The 14,226-nt window shown below is 42.4% G+C and overlaps 1 protein-coding gene across 1 annotated transcript in view; it reads left to right on the top strand.

Moving 5' to 3' along the window:
- The window catches only part of tenm1 (teneurin transmembrane protein 1), a gene marked incomplete at both ends in the record, with an annotated part of 191,939 nt that overhangs the window by 138,580 nt on the left and 39,133 nt on the right, over positions 1–14,226 (top strand). The gene's annotated exons all lie outside the window — the stretch shown is intronic.

Raw genomic sequence — 14,226 nt, forward strand, 5'->3', positions numbered from 1 at the left:
TTTGATAACCTTGAAACTGTCTGAGACACTGAGCACTTTGAACATCTTTCTCCTGGAAGTACTGGATTTGAAAAGAGGTGGTCCATGTGGAGGCTGATAAAACCTTTTTTTTTTTTTTTTAAACGACACTATTGTCATACCCTTAGAAGAAGGTCTCAGACAGTTTACCAAAGTGTTATAACTGTTATTTAGCCGTGGCTGGGATTTTGCTTTGCACAACTACTCCATTCTTGGCCTTGTGTCAGGTCATATTGCTTTCAAACTGTCTGGTTTTCAACATTTCGGACCGTGCGTCAACAGAGAATGATTGGATAACACTCACAGTTAACTAACGCTCCGTATTGTCAGACAAAGGATAATTATTGTGCACATCCCTTGTGATTAAACCTATTGATTAAATGTGTGTTGATGAAGTAAATACATTTTCTGAAGGGCAAACGCAACTTCAGTATCACTGTTGTAATGATTACGGTGCCTTGTTAACTAAACAGAGGCAATAGTTTGAGGCTTTGGGTCTCACAATTAGCATATGTATATGAATAGTATATGTACTGTAAGCCTTGAAATGTTCAGATGTCCTGTGCCATTCAGGAGGTGCTTATTTGGTTCGAGGGTCCAACTGTGTATTGCCACCAAAACACCCCGTCACATTCCCACCAGTTGCCTGGCTGGCTTGGGTAGATTGATCCAGTCATGCTGGTTTGGTCTTTTTCTCCACCCTGTCATCAGCATTTTAAAATATACATTGAATTAACTTGGCAACGGGATCCATTTCCAATGTTCATTTATCCAATTTCAGTCATTGAGGTTGTTTCTCAAAGGTTTAAAAGGTAATAATCCCATCTTTGTATCAAAAAAAGTAACATAAAAAGCAATGTTGTGTTTTTGGTTTTTTTAAAGAGGTTGGTGGTGTACCTTGAGACCTTTTGTCCACAGTAGAAGCTTTGCCAGGTCACAGTAAGAAAAGGACAGGTGTGACTGATAATAAAACTTACAATCATGTTGCCACAGTCTATTCAGGTGTTCCAGATTGGGTCCCTGGTATTCGGTGAGTTGATTCACTCTCAGGGTCTGCACTGCAATAGAATAAGGCCATCGCTAATGTTGTGATTTCCACCTGTGCTTTTCGTGCTGTAAACAAGTCACAGTACCTTTGCAGAGAGAAAAGGCTTGGTGTTGTCAGCGTTGTGGCTCTGAAAGGGTAAAAGGTAAATGGTCTGCACTTATATAGTGCATTTTCACCTTTGTGGTCTCAAAGCGCTTTACTATTTCAATCACATTTACCCTACTTACACACACCAGCGAAGACGAAGCTGCTAAGCAAGGTGTTTTTCCGCCACTGAGAGTGACTTGGAGCGCCGTGTCCTGCCCAAGGACACTTTGACTCCTCGACACTTGGAAACGAAGTCCATCATCTCATCAATGGCATTGATTTGTCCCCAAAGTCTAATTTACAGGATTCATGAAAAGGTATGTCAGTGGTTCATCAAATCGTGTTTCCTCTCACTTTCCATTTACAGTAAATATAACTCCAGCCTACACACTCTGACACATTCTGCTCTGATTCTCTCTGAGGACATTACATTCACTTACGTACATTCATTTCCTGCTATGACTTGCCAGTCTTAACGTAAACGAACAAGGGTACACACACACACACACACACACACACACACACACACACACACACACAGCCACACACCCATTAGACGTGGACACATCGCTTCTCAGTTTGTGTGAAAGTATATATTGTCATCTGATATCCAATTAACAATAGTAGTATTTGGAAATGTGTTATTCTTTAAGCCTTGACCCAAAATGAAATGCTTTATATGGTAATTTCAGAGATTTATTAACTTGTGCTCTTAGTTTGTTAATGCCCCCCCCCAAAAAAAAAAAACCCACCCCCACTTAATTCATCCTTTGTATTTTAAAGTCTTTTATAAGTTATCCTTGGTAAATGTTTAATGATCTCCCTTTAACAGGCACACATTTCTCTCTGGCAACAGTTCAATGCTCTCTTACTCCACAAACCCAGGAGCTATTGGACACTTCACAGGCTGGGGGGATTCTGTTTCTGTAATTTGAAGAAATTGTCACTTAAAGTGGTTAATAACTGGCCACAAGACCGGGACAATTTTTATCTTGTTCATATGCAATAGGGGGAAATTTGATCTTTGTATTAAAATGACAATAATAGCTCGACTAATAGGGTAAGCATGGCTTCCACAGGCTTACAGGGGGAAATGGCACTTGTAGGCACTAAACTTAAACCAAAATATGCCTGTCATATTAAGCTTTTCTAATGCAGAGAAGCCGGCAGATTCAGCTCTCATTCCCTCCAAGCTTCAACCCAGTTCAAGCTATTGGAATTAATGCACGTATATTTCAGACATTAAGCCCGGAGTGTCGATTTGAATTGGTTAATCGGTCTCCTCTTACTCATTATCTGACAGGACTGGATTCCAGCAATGCGTCTCTCCGGCTATTGTACCACATCTCTGATTCCTTTGTTCTGCTTCGTCTGTTAGCCAGAACAAGTCGTACTGGTCTCCTCTGACTTCTGCCATCAATAAGGCATTGTCACCCACAGGAAAGCTGGGAATTTTCAGCCCATTGCTCTTGTAAAGTGTTTGTATAAAAAGTTCAATTCTTTTTTTTTGCCAATTGTCTCAAAGACTGAAATCATCATGAGCCGACTGATGATAGATACACTATTTATTTTAGCTGCGCTATATTTACTCTTTACATTGCCACCCTACAATATTATGAAACAATGGTTGCCATTGTACTAGTTTAAATTGGTACAATGAAATCTGTGACCTTCATTGATGTTGTACAGAAAAGTATTGCGAGCTTAAATCTCTCTGAGAGTATCTCTTGTGTACGCAAGCACACATAAACATATGGAGGCTAATTGACACTAACTTAACCTCCCATCTGCTTTATTATTTCTAGTTAAATTAGAGGTTTTCTGTATTTTAAAATAAAAAGATGTTGTCAACAGCAGATCCATAGACATCTGCAAGTGCTAATTAGAGCCTTTGCAACTGATGCACATGTAACAATTATATCCTTACAGTTTATTTTGTCAGCAAAAATGACACAGTGTTTTAATCATTTTAGTTTTACATTGGTACAACTGCCTCGCTTTTATACCAAATTGCACTGATGTTATAGAAGCCATACCACTCTCGTGGGTGGGATGAGGTGTAAATTATTAATAAACAATTATTCAACGACATGCAGTCCTCATGAGAGGAGATTCTATTCTGCGGAACTCAGGGCTGATTCTCTGGCTGGTACACAATCAGCTAGATCTGCCGTGTCCTGAGTTTTTCCAATTTACTGTATATCTTTGGTGTTATTTTTGTATATATTATCCTCTGACAATGTTTGTACCTGCTGACTCCTCCATTCAGCTCACATTGAAACTAAACATAGTTACTCACTACACCATATTTTGGTACAAAGTGGTATGATACAACTTGGATAGTTGGTTTTAGTTGTTGTATCACTACAGTATGATGTGAAGATATATTCGAGATGTCCTTATGGTTGCGTTTTGTTATTTTTGAATGTTTTAGTCATTATATTTTCGTCCTATCATTGCTGACAGGATTTAATTTATATAACTCTCATGACAATAATTCCCAAAATATTTCGATTGCATAGAAACTGGAAATGCTAAGCAGAGGAATAGAGCTTTTTGTCAATGTATCGGTGGTTATGGCGGTCTCATTAACTTTGACAGTGGAACCCTGGGATCACAGGCAAAATTTACCAACATATACATTTTAACAGGCCTTCTCCTTACCACCAAAAACACACAGTGATAATGGATTATCAATGTAATATGTATTATAGATTAGGGACATAGGGGTGGTGGTGGCCGAGAAGCTAAAGAAGCAAACATGGGATCGGAGGTTCACAGACTCAGATCCCACAGAGGACAGGTCACCACTGTGGCTCCCTGAGCAAGACCCTTGACCGCCATCAGCTCCCATATCGTAGCTGCTCACTGCAACCTCAAAATAGAATGGGTCAATGCAAAACAAGTAATCAATAAAATACCATAGGTTTAGTTTGGTTTTTAAGATAATCAGATGTTGAAAGTTGAATTTATCCCAAAAAACAAAATAGAAGCACTCACGCATGTGTTTCTTTTGACAATTCTTCAGCCGCAGAACCAAAAATAAATCTAGCTGTCCAAGTCATTTGAGTATTATGCAAAGAATATGCATTTTTAAATTTTTTTTAAGGGTGCGTTCGAAACCAGCTTGACTCCAGCCAAAAGGTTGTAGGTTTTAGCCCAACAAAGTCTCACAATTCACCAGGTTGTATTCTTGAGCAAAGCCTTTCACCACACCTGCTCTTTAAATGTCCATTGCTTCAGGTCGATCCATCCACTACATAACTTGTACAATTTTCCAGCGAGTCATCATCAGTGCTCCAGCATGTCTCCCCGCAAAAGATAAAAAGAAGCAAAGATTTTCCCAGGTATTTTTTGTCGCCATGTCCAGTCCCTGTGGAATCAGACTATTATATGGGTGCCATCTTGCACTGTAGTCTGGGAAACCCATAACAAGCCAGGATTGGTTTTGCGTGGGCGGCATTTGCACAGAAAATACGCGCTGCCAGAGAGAGGAAATCATCTGTTTACTGCCCTCACCAGTCCGCCCACTCACCTCGCCACCTCTTAGTCCCCAGTTCACACGGGAGATTTAGCCACAGGCCTGTCACTCACGGCTACGCCCACGGTCCTCCACGACCCGTCCTGTCAGTCACACTCAGGCACCCATACGCAACACCGCCTGACATTGGAGGCAGACATCAGCGGGGCGATGTAGGCCCCAATAAGCAAACGTGGCGCTCAAAGTGTCTCCATTCTTCAAATGTCACTGCTTCTAAATATGGAGTGGCTTCAAATACGATAGCAGGAATTTGATTTTCATTTCCTGTGTCTTCTAAGTTTACCCAGATATGGCGAGAAAAGATGATGAAAAGGAAACAAGAAGAAGATAAGAGGAAGAGATTGGAGATGATTCTTGCTATAATTTGACACCTGATCTGAGGATTTTTACTCTCACTATACGTGCCCCTCACACCTCTGGATCTGCTGTACCGCTGCCTTTATACAGTAATAGAATATTCTGTCCCAAGACTCCTCCCTTTCACTCACAGGAAGGTATTTTATACTCTTTGACTCGCTGCGGTTCAGAAACTCTCTTCTGTGGCTAATGTGCTCCGACTAACCAGCTCTTATAAAGGCTCTGGAGATTTCTGCCTGGAGCCCCCTGGTTCCCTGTCATCTGTCTGCCACAGCCCACACTCCTCCCCCTCCTCCGCTCAGCACCCTCTTACCAATGGTAATGAGTGGTAGACTTCACAGAGAAATATCTGTCCTCCTTTTTTGAAGTCGTGCCTCTGTGATTCTCCAGCATTGATCTTGTCTTGTGTCCTCTGGCGAGCCCCTCGCTCCAAATTAGAGCCTTCCCTCTCTTTTTCATCGCTTCTTCCATCTCTTTTACTCACCCCCTCCCACATCATGCCATATCCTCCTCCCCCCCATCCCATCGATGAATCACCCCTGTGCCCCGATGTTGACTTAGCCCCGGTGCGGCCTGCTGCGACACATAATATTGTTACAGCGTGGCAAAGAGCTGCTAAATAGTAATCCATAATTCTGATTTAGCCTCGAATGTTACAGCGCTGTTGCCCAAGTTTTTTGCTCTCCCCATAGTGTAAGCTGCAGGGATTATCCTGTGTCCTTCAAACACTCACTTATGAATACAAGATCTGGGGCATTGTTTAGAGTTGGCGCCACATGTGCTATTGCATGCAATTAGCTCGGTAAATAAAAGGGCCTTGCTCCATTTAGGATGGATCTCATGTCTGACATGAAAGAGGCGTCGGTCCCTTAGGAGCCCACAGCCTTGGCTCACATCTCCAGACTCCTATCCACACCATCACAACATGAAGGGGAACTTTTTTTTTTTTTTTTTTTAAACAATGCACATTATTTGTGGAATAATTCTATGTAAAGAATAACGTGTTGGTTTGGACGGGGGAGCCAAGCGCTACTCTGCTGCTGATTGAGACTTGAGTTATTGGTTGTTGCCCTGCGCTGGTCTTATCTGTCATTTGTCCACTGAGTTCCAGACAGTAAAGCTGGCATCCACAGAGAGAGGTGTGTGCATTTATGCGTTTGCACACAGAGGTTTTGAGCTGCTTGCAGTGTCAGTCGTTGCCCGTGACCCACAGGGGGCAGACTAATGCCCTTATCACAGGCCGACATGCTGCCTTCACATTCCGCCCTCTTTTCCCCGTCGGCCTGCCTCTCTCTCTCTCTCTCTCTCTCTCTCTCTCTCTCTCTCTCTCTCTCTCCCCTACTACTTTTCTTTTCTGCTTTCTTTTGGGTCTCTCTTCCTCTCTCTTCTCCACAGACAGACACAACACATTTGTCCCTGTCTCACCCAGCCTCCACTGCTGCGAGGCACGCCATCGGTGCTGAGATAGCGGGACTGACTTGCCGCAGGACGCCATGGGGTTTGAACCAGTTCAGCTATTAGCATGTTTGGGGGAAAAAATAAAACGGGGTTACAGCCAGGGGGTAAATGAGCTTCACTTGGCCTGTCACTGCTCAGTGACTGTCCTCGGTCCAGACATGAAGGCGTCACGCTGTACTGTATCTTGTCTTGGCTCATGGTTGGTGTATAAGCTGCTTAGGTGAATGAATATCCTCACACATCGGGTTCTGGTTTCATTTACAGAAACGGCTGAAAGCCACAGCTGTGTGCATAGGAGAATTTCGCTTTGTCCAATCAGTGTGAGTCAAGCTTTTGCTTTCTGTCAGTGAAGCCCATACTCGAAGCATTAACTCAGCACACACCGGTCCCCTGCTCCGACTGAGGTAGGATTGTACGACAACTCGTCCACGGACAACTCGTCCCAAAATTGCAACCCCGGACAACTCATCCACGGATAAGATTTTAGAATTTTTGGGAAGAAAATAAATCCTGTACAATGTACTTTTACATGTGATTTCTAATTGATATTTTCTATATGTTTCATATATCGAGTATATGTCCTTATATATTTAGTATAGCATCATATGGCTTTGTTTCTTGCGAAGAATGGTTTTCTTTGGGTACATGACCCCCCCCCCCCGGCGGGCTTACATGATGCACATGAGCGCATCACTCGAAACTGTCAGCTACGAAGCGGCGTTTTAACTTTTTTAACTGCACAGCCTATTTGTTTTCAGAAATACATTTCTGAAAACCATATTTCTGCAGAACGTATCTGAGCCGGTGCACGGTGCGCCCCTGTTGAGTTTGCGCTCTGGGCAGCTGCCCACTTCGGTCACAGCCAAATCAGCCACTGCTTATGTTTTTGTGTCAAATATACTTAATCATCCTTCCAAATGTGTCAAATATACTTTGAAATCCAATGTTTCAAATCAATAATGCTGAAAAGAATAGTAGACGAGTTGTCTTTGGACGCGTTGTCCGTTCACCCCGAGGTAGTGGATTCTTCTGCACGGTGCTATCCTTTAACTGCACCTCTCCAATCACTCCATCCTGCATTTCACTTCCTCCTGAAACACTAATCGCTAGCTGCGGGAGGGAAGTTCCGTGATCTCTCCGGGCTGTGTAGTCTCTGTGCCAGCTGCTCTATGTTATAACTTTGGATTAAATATGCCATTGTTATTCTACCTCTGGCTCCCATAGCATTTAGTACAGAGTGATTGTTGCACCTCACAAAATAGAGAGAGCAGGGGAGGTAGGGTGTAAAATTGATAGAGCAAAAAAAAAAAAAAAAAATTGAGCTCTGGACTGGGACAGAAAGAGAGCACAGCCGAGAATAAAAATAATGTGACATTAATAGTGAAAAATAGAAAACAGAGAAAAAAATGGGAACAACAGAGTGAATGAAATGGATGAGGAGAGAGAGAGAGAGAGAGAAAGAGAGAGAGCAAGCTTGGTGTTTTGTGTCTAAATCCTGCAGCAGTCCCTCACCTCATCTGCATATTAAACTGGCCCTGTGGCTGCCTTCCCTCTCAGAGGGTCAACTATCATTGTTACTGTTGGTTTAAACAGAGCACTACTTCGCAAAACAAGGGCATCTGATAAGTCACGTTGCGTTTTTAGCTCCAAGATTCAGCCGGTGTTTGAGGGTGCGCATATGTGTGCGCAATTTTTAACAGCCCACTCTGTGTTTCATTTCACATTGACCGAGCTTTTGTCTTTGCCCCTGGACATTCTTGCATTAATGATACACACATGAATTAATCACGCAGCAAGGCAAACAGCAGCATACTCTATGATAATGCAAAATAGAGAATGACGCCATTGGGTCGTGCTATTTCTTCCACAGCTTGTTTTTCTCACCGCCGCGTTCGTGGCAATTAGAAGGATGGCCGAGGTTTGCGGAACAGGCATGCATCGCTGAGCAGCCACAATATGAAACTTCTGCCAGACGCTCATTTCTACCCAAACTAATGCAAAAACTGAAGCTACCAGTGGCAAATCCTGAGGGTGAGAGAAACAGCATCGCGCAAAAGCACACAGGTACATCAAGACTGGCTCGGGCAGTGAACATTTTTTTATTCGACTGAAGAAAGAATTGCAGAGATATGGCCCATGTCATGTTTGTATATTTATTGCTGACTTTGTCAGGGCCAAATAGTCTGCAGTGTATGTTTCTGACAGAACTGGAAGAATCGTGGAACTATTCATTCACCACTATAAAACACTGACAGGCCCATTCAAGTGGATTGCACTGTGACAACATTAGAAGGCAAGTTTTCGTAAATAATACATGTGCTTTCACTTCATTGCTCATGTTTTCTTTGAAAATTCCCAGCTGACACATGGTCCTGCAGTCTTGAGCACAGGCTGTACATATAGTGCAATATTGTGTAATACTGTAATCGACACTATGAGGTTGACAAATGTTGTGATGTTCCTCTTTAAGATGAAAGTATGTCATGAAATATTGCTCATTAGAACGCTGTAACACATGTTGGTACGGATACAAAGCTGAATTCAAGTCATAGTTTTTTCAATCAACCTTAACATTATGACCTAATGTGTAGGCCTGTATATGCACTGAACTGCGGTGCATTATGTATCACTACAGCTTTCTCTCAAACCATAATGAACTCATGTAGCACTTTAAGCTACAGTCTCTCATCTGTTGGATCAGACCACACGGACCCGACGAGACTAGCAACGAGCATCTCTGAACCTCAGCTGCCAAAGACCTTGCTGCAATTCTCCACTTTTGATAGATTCTGACCACTGCAGACCTCAGACATCCCACTAGTTTCAGCCGTCATATTTTGGCCTTGTCAAACTTAGACTGTCTTTTAATTTTCCTGCTTCAGCTCAGAGGACAAACTGTTCACTTGCTGCCTGATGGATCCTACCTACATACAGGCGCCATGATAAAGAGAAAATCTTTATTTAGTGGAAAGAAAGACTAAATGTGATCTTTGTTAGTGCCGTACAAATGACTTATATGAAAAGTTTCTGATCCATGACATCATAATCGGGATAATGCCTCAACGAACAAATGTGCACCCCAGAGTTCAGCCTTAAGCTGCAATCTGTCACATCATTAATGAGCAGAATCATGCTACTTAGTTTTGGACTGAGATCTAAATTTCAATAGTCACAAATAAACAAATCAGCCTACCTTTTAAACAGGTTATTTGAATCGTGTTATTATGGGTCTGAATCAAGATGTATTTTATCCGAAACTCTGCTGCAGGAGTCCTGACCAAAACCATATGAGGGCAACACATCATACCAGTTCTCAGTCGCTGCATTGGCTTTCTGCACTCTGAAGAACACACCTAGAAATATTACTACTCGTCTCCAATACACTAAATGGTCTCGGATCTATATACATAATTTACATTTACTCTAAAGAAGCACTCAGATCATCTGGAACAGGTTTAGTCAGAGTCTCCTGGATCAAAACCAAGCAAGCTAAAGTCGCCTTCTCTGCTCCTTACCGCCCTACCTGTGTAGCAAAATTCATCAATTTCATTTAAACAAAAGCTCAAATCATGGCTGTTTACTCCAGCTCAACAGTCAAGTAGAACTGTGTGTTCTCGTGAAGATCACTTAACACATATTTTTATAGTGGTCTGTTTGTGTATTTGATTTATCTTTACTTTTTGAATACATTTTGTGTAATGTTTTTTTATATGTTTCATGTCTTGATTCAACCTCTTCTTTTGTATGCACTATCTATGAGCAAAGACAGGCTGCACCATAGAAAGGTCACGAGTCTATCATAGAGACCGACAAACACTCATATCCACAGGGATTAGCCTGAGGGAGGAAACAAGAGAACTGATACACGCATGCACAGGAAGAACATGAAAACATCCACATCCATTCTCAGCCATTGTAGCAGCCCCCTACAAACTATCAACCAATCATTACATTCATTTTCTATACCTTCTTCATTCAAAATACCACATAAGCACTCCCATTGAAACGGACAAGCCCATTTCACTATATTCTGGTTATGTTTTCAGTTGGAGAAAAAAATTCTAAATGTCCACATTTGTTGTTAATCAGATTTAATCTATTTCTCAAGTTAATGTAAAAAAAAAGTTGTCTTGTTTTTGTGTTTGTCTCACAGCTGCTTTAGTTGAAAGTCAACATCCTGTGTGTCCTATTTTGTGTGAGCCAAAAAATCATAAAAATCACCAAAGTAGGAGTTGAAATTTGCTCTGATGGATTGCAGTTCTGAGCAGCTGAGACAAGCTTCACGTTGCGGGAACTTCATTGTCCACCAGTAAATCGTGTCCAGGGCTACATTGACAAAAAAAAATCCATTCCCTGGAGCCTTCGCCCTGATAACCAGGGGTCAGAAGAAGACTCATGAATATTCCGAGAGGAAACACTGTTCGTCGTCAAGATTCGATAAATACCAAACAAAGTTTAACTGGTCGGCTTGGAGGAGGAGGCAGATTTCTCGAGGACTTAAAAATAAGACTACCTGTAAAATGCCTGCTGTTCCCATCATGTATCAGGTAGAACACGACACAGACTGACAGCTACCTTGTTTGTACTTGGAGTGTGTAGAGTAGCTTCAGAGAGATTACTGAAGCTCACTGTGTGTGTAATGAAGCCCTGAGTCAATAACACATGCAGGCTCAAGGCCAAAGGCTGAGCCTGCACGCCAAAGGTGCTCCGTAACTGTATGTGTGTGACCAGTGGGCTTGTGCATGCTTGTTTTTGATTGACGGCCCGCAGGTCCCCGGACCGACTCTGGTTCCCATCGAGAAGGGACCGACAGTTAGTTATGGACACCTTGTTAAAGCTACGTCAGGTTGACAGCGTCTGCGTGATCATGGGAAATGTGACACGCGCTGGTCTTTAAGTGGCCGGGATGGCCGCTGCTGGCAGCCGGCCTGTCAAGGCCCACCGGGAGCCTGGCAAACTGACAAGAGGAGAGGAGCTTTGCCACTGTGGAGGAATAAATTGCATTTACTGGAGGTGAATGCCCAGCACACATACAGATGGAAGCATTTGTTGCGGTCACGGGGTTTGGAAGCAGCTCTGATGAGGGGAGAGATAGTCCACTTGTGTCCGCTCAGAGTTTTCTCCACCTTGATTCTTTCAAACGCGCTGACAGGAAAGATGAACAAGCAGAGCGACAGTGGCAGACGTAACTCCGACCCTGGCAGATCTGCCGAGCCTGCCCTGTGTGAGAGCGAGGGGGTCAGCCGCTGTTTCCAGGGTGGGAAAACACAGCCAGTAATTGTTTACACCTGGGCGCCATCGCCACCTGCTGCTCTCCACAAGTGTATTTGTCAGGACTCCATCCAAAGAAGCACTCACGCAGTTCTTTTGGGGACTGTGCAGCCAAAGTCTGAAAAAGGCTGTGAAACAAACGATTTGTGAGTTTAAGAAACCTTTTCGAGAGGTACCACCCTAACCCAGAGAGGGCAAAATAAAGAACTCATATTTTGGGAGGATTACTACTGTAGTATTTACAGATTATTTACAATTAGAGGTTCAGAGGTGGTTATAATGATCCCTTCCTTTCATGACCTTTGATTGACAGGTTTTGTCCATATCTGATGTGGAAATATAACAAGTTACATTTTACACTAACACATGCGCAGGGAGAAAATGTAAACTCCACACTGAAAGGCCGGTCCAGATCACAAACTGTGATATTCTCACTCTGAGGCTGAATGTACAGTAATTTCTAGACTATTGAGCACACCTAATTAGAAGCTGCAACTGCTAAGTCCTGAAAAAATTGCATATATATATAGCCAGCACAGAAGCTGCAGAGAGAGAGAGATTGAGATACACAATGATGCACAATCACATAGGGTATTATCTCTCGTCAAAAAGTATTATATTGGTTATTTGCTGATTGTGATTCTGAGGAGGAAGATTTCTCAGCCACCGAGGTGGGGTTACGTGACGCACCTGAACACATCACTCAGTGCAGTCAGCTGCTGGAGTTCTGGACCACGGAAAGCAGCACAAGACGAGGTCACGAAGAGCAAAAATATCCCTCTTAGGGCAAGTTTTCAAGAAGCAAAGGCACTACAAACAGCATGTATCTACTGGCGGCATGAAGCCTGTTAACCTGTTAAAATCCATAAATTAGCTGCGTCGTTATGTAAGCCACCGAAAAAAGTAGCAGCTTATAGTCCGGAAATTACAGCATTTGAACAAACTAATAAATAGAAGACTATACTATACTAGAGTTACTAGAGTTGATTTTGGACAAAAACATTTTATTACAGTGGATGCTCTTTTTTTATACGCTCAATCATCCCAAATTGAGGTTGGAATTCAACTCGGCCACTAGCCGACTTTACCCCACTGGCCGACTGTCTTTGACATCCTAATCATACAAGATAAAACAAATAAGAAGCCAGTTTTAAAAAGTTAAAGGATTAGGAGGTAATATAGATATTTAAAAAAGATACAGTGCAGATTGTTTGATAATCCATATATCTTATTTTACTAACTTTGCTTGTACAAATTTGCACTCTATAGTTGTGTGTGCCTTTATATGCTTGAAAACATTTCTTTTCTACCATCTGATCCCGATTCCTCTTTTTGCCACTGCAGAGTATTGCTGGTTTGTTCCAGCGATGGCGTCTTTGGTAAAAAAGAGCCTCTATTGATAGGCCTCCTTGTGTTTGTTTGATGTTCTAAACAGTGCGACATAATCTGCAGACGCTCCGCACTGATCCAAACCCCTCAGCCTTTCATGGAGCTTTCTAGTCCAAAGCATTTCAATTGCTTTTATAATTGAGTTTGTCTGCAGCCTCTGTGATTGCTTTGGATCTCTCTCTCGCTATCAAACAAGCCAATTACTGCCAAATCGCACATTTTTTGAAAGAAGAAAAAAAAAAAATTTTTGTTCGCACCAAAATTTGCATGCAACTATTGCAAAAAGGAATATCCTTGCAGTTGTAAGTGTGCTTTGCTATGTTTCGCCGAGCCATATATGTGTAGTTGAGAGCTATACCAGCTGAAGAAAAAAAGACAAGTATCAATAATTAATTAATGCGGGTTAATATGTTAACAAACTTTTAGTGGTTGATAATTAGATGAGCCACAGTGTCTGAATCAGACTTAATTACTAAGTCACTGTCTGTTCTGTGGGGTTTTCATGAATAATTAATTACAAGAAGCATGAATTATTTCTGCTTACCAAAGATCTACCAGAAACACACGCCTGTGCTATTTTGTATTGATTGATGATAAATGTTTGGAAAAATAAGCACGAGTGGGAACAGCACTGCGGTTCATAGATGTGCACCGTCACAGGGACCTGAACTGTGGTGTGTGATGAATTGTAGCCTTAACGAAACACATGTAATGTGACGTCTGTTAGGAGCCGTGCAGAATCGAAGGTTCAGTCATATGCACACGCTGGCGCTCACACTCGAGCGTGCACTGCGTCACTTCGCTGCAGCGAGATTGAGTGAGCAGGTTTATTTTCCCTCCTTTCAAGCGCACATGGCTGACCTCAGTGTCTTCAGAAAGTTGTGTGTGCGTGTGTGTGGGAGTGTGAATTTCTCATCTGCAGACACTCTGATTTATCCACTCTATATTTGCATATGCGCACAATGTGATTAACTGCCATGCCTTATCCTTTCGCCGAGCTACTCCATTGCTTGCTTGCATGCACACGCGCCCTCTGCAGCCCGCAACAGGGCGTCAG

Source organism: Blennius ocellaris (genome assembly GCF_963422515.1).
Source record: "Blennius ocellaris genome assembly, chromosome: 9".
NCBI classification, from domain to species: domain Eukaryota; kingdom Metazoa; phylum Chordata; class Actinopteri; order Blenniiformes; family Blenniidae; genus Blennius; species Blennius ocellaris.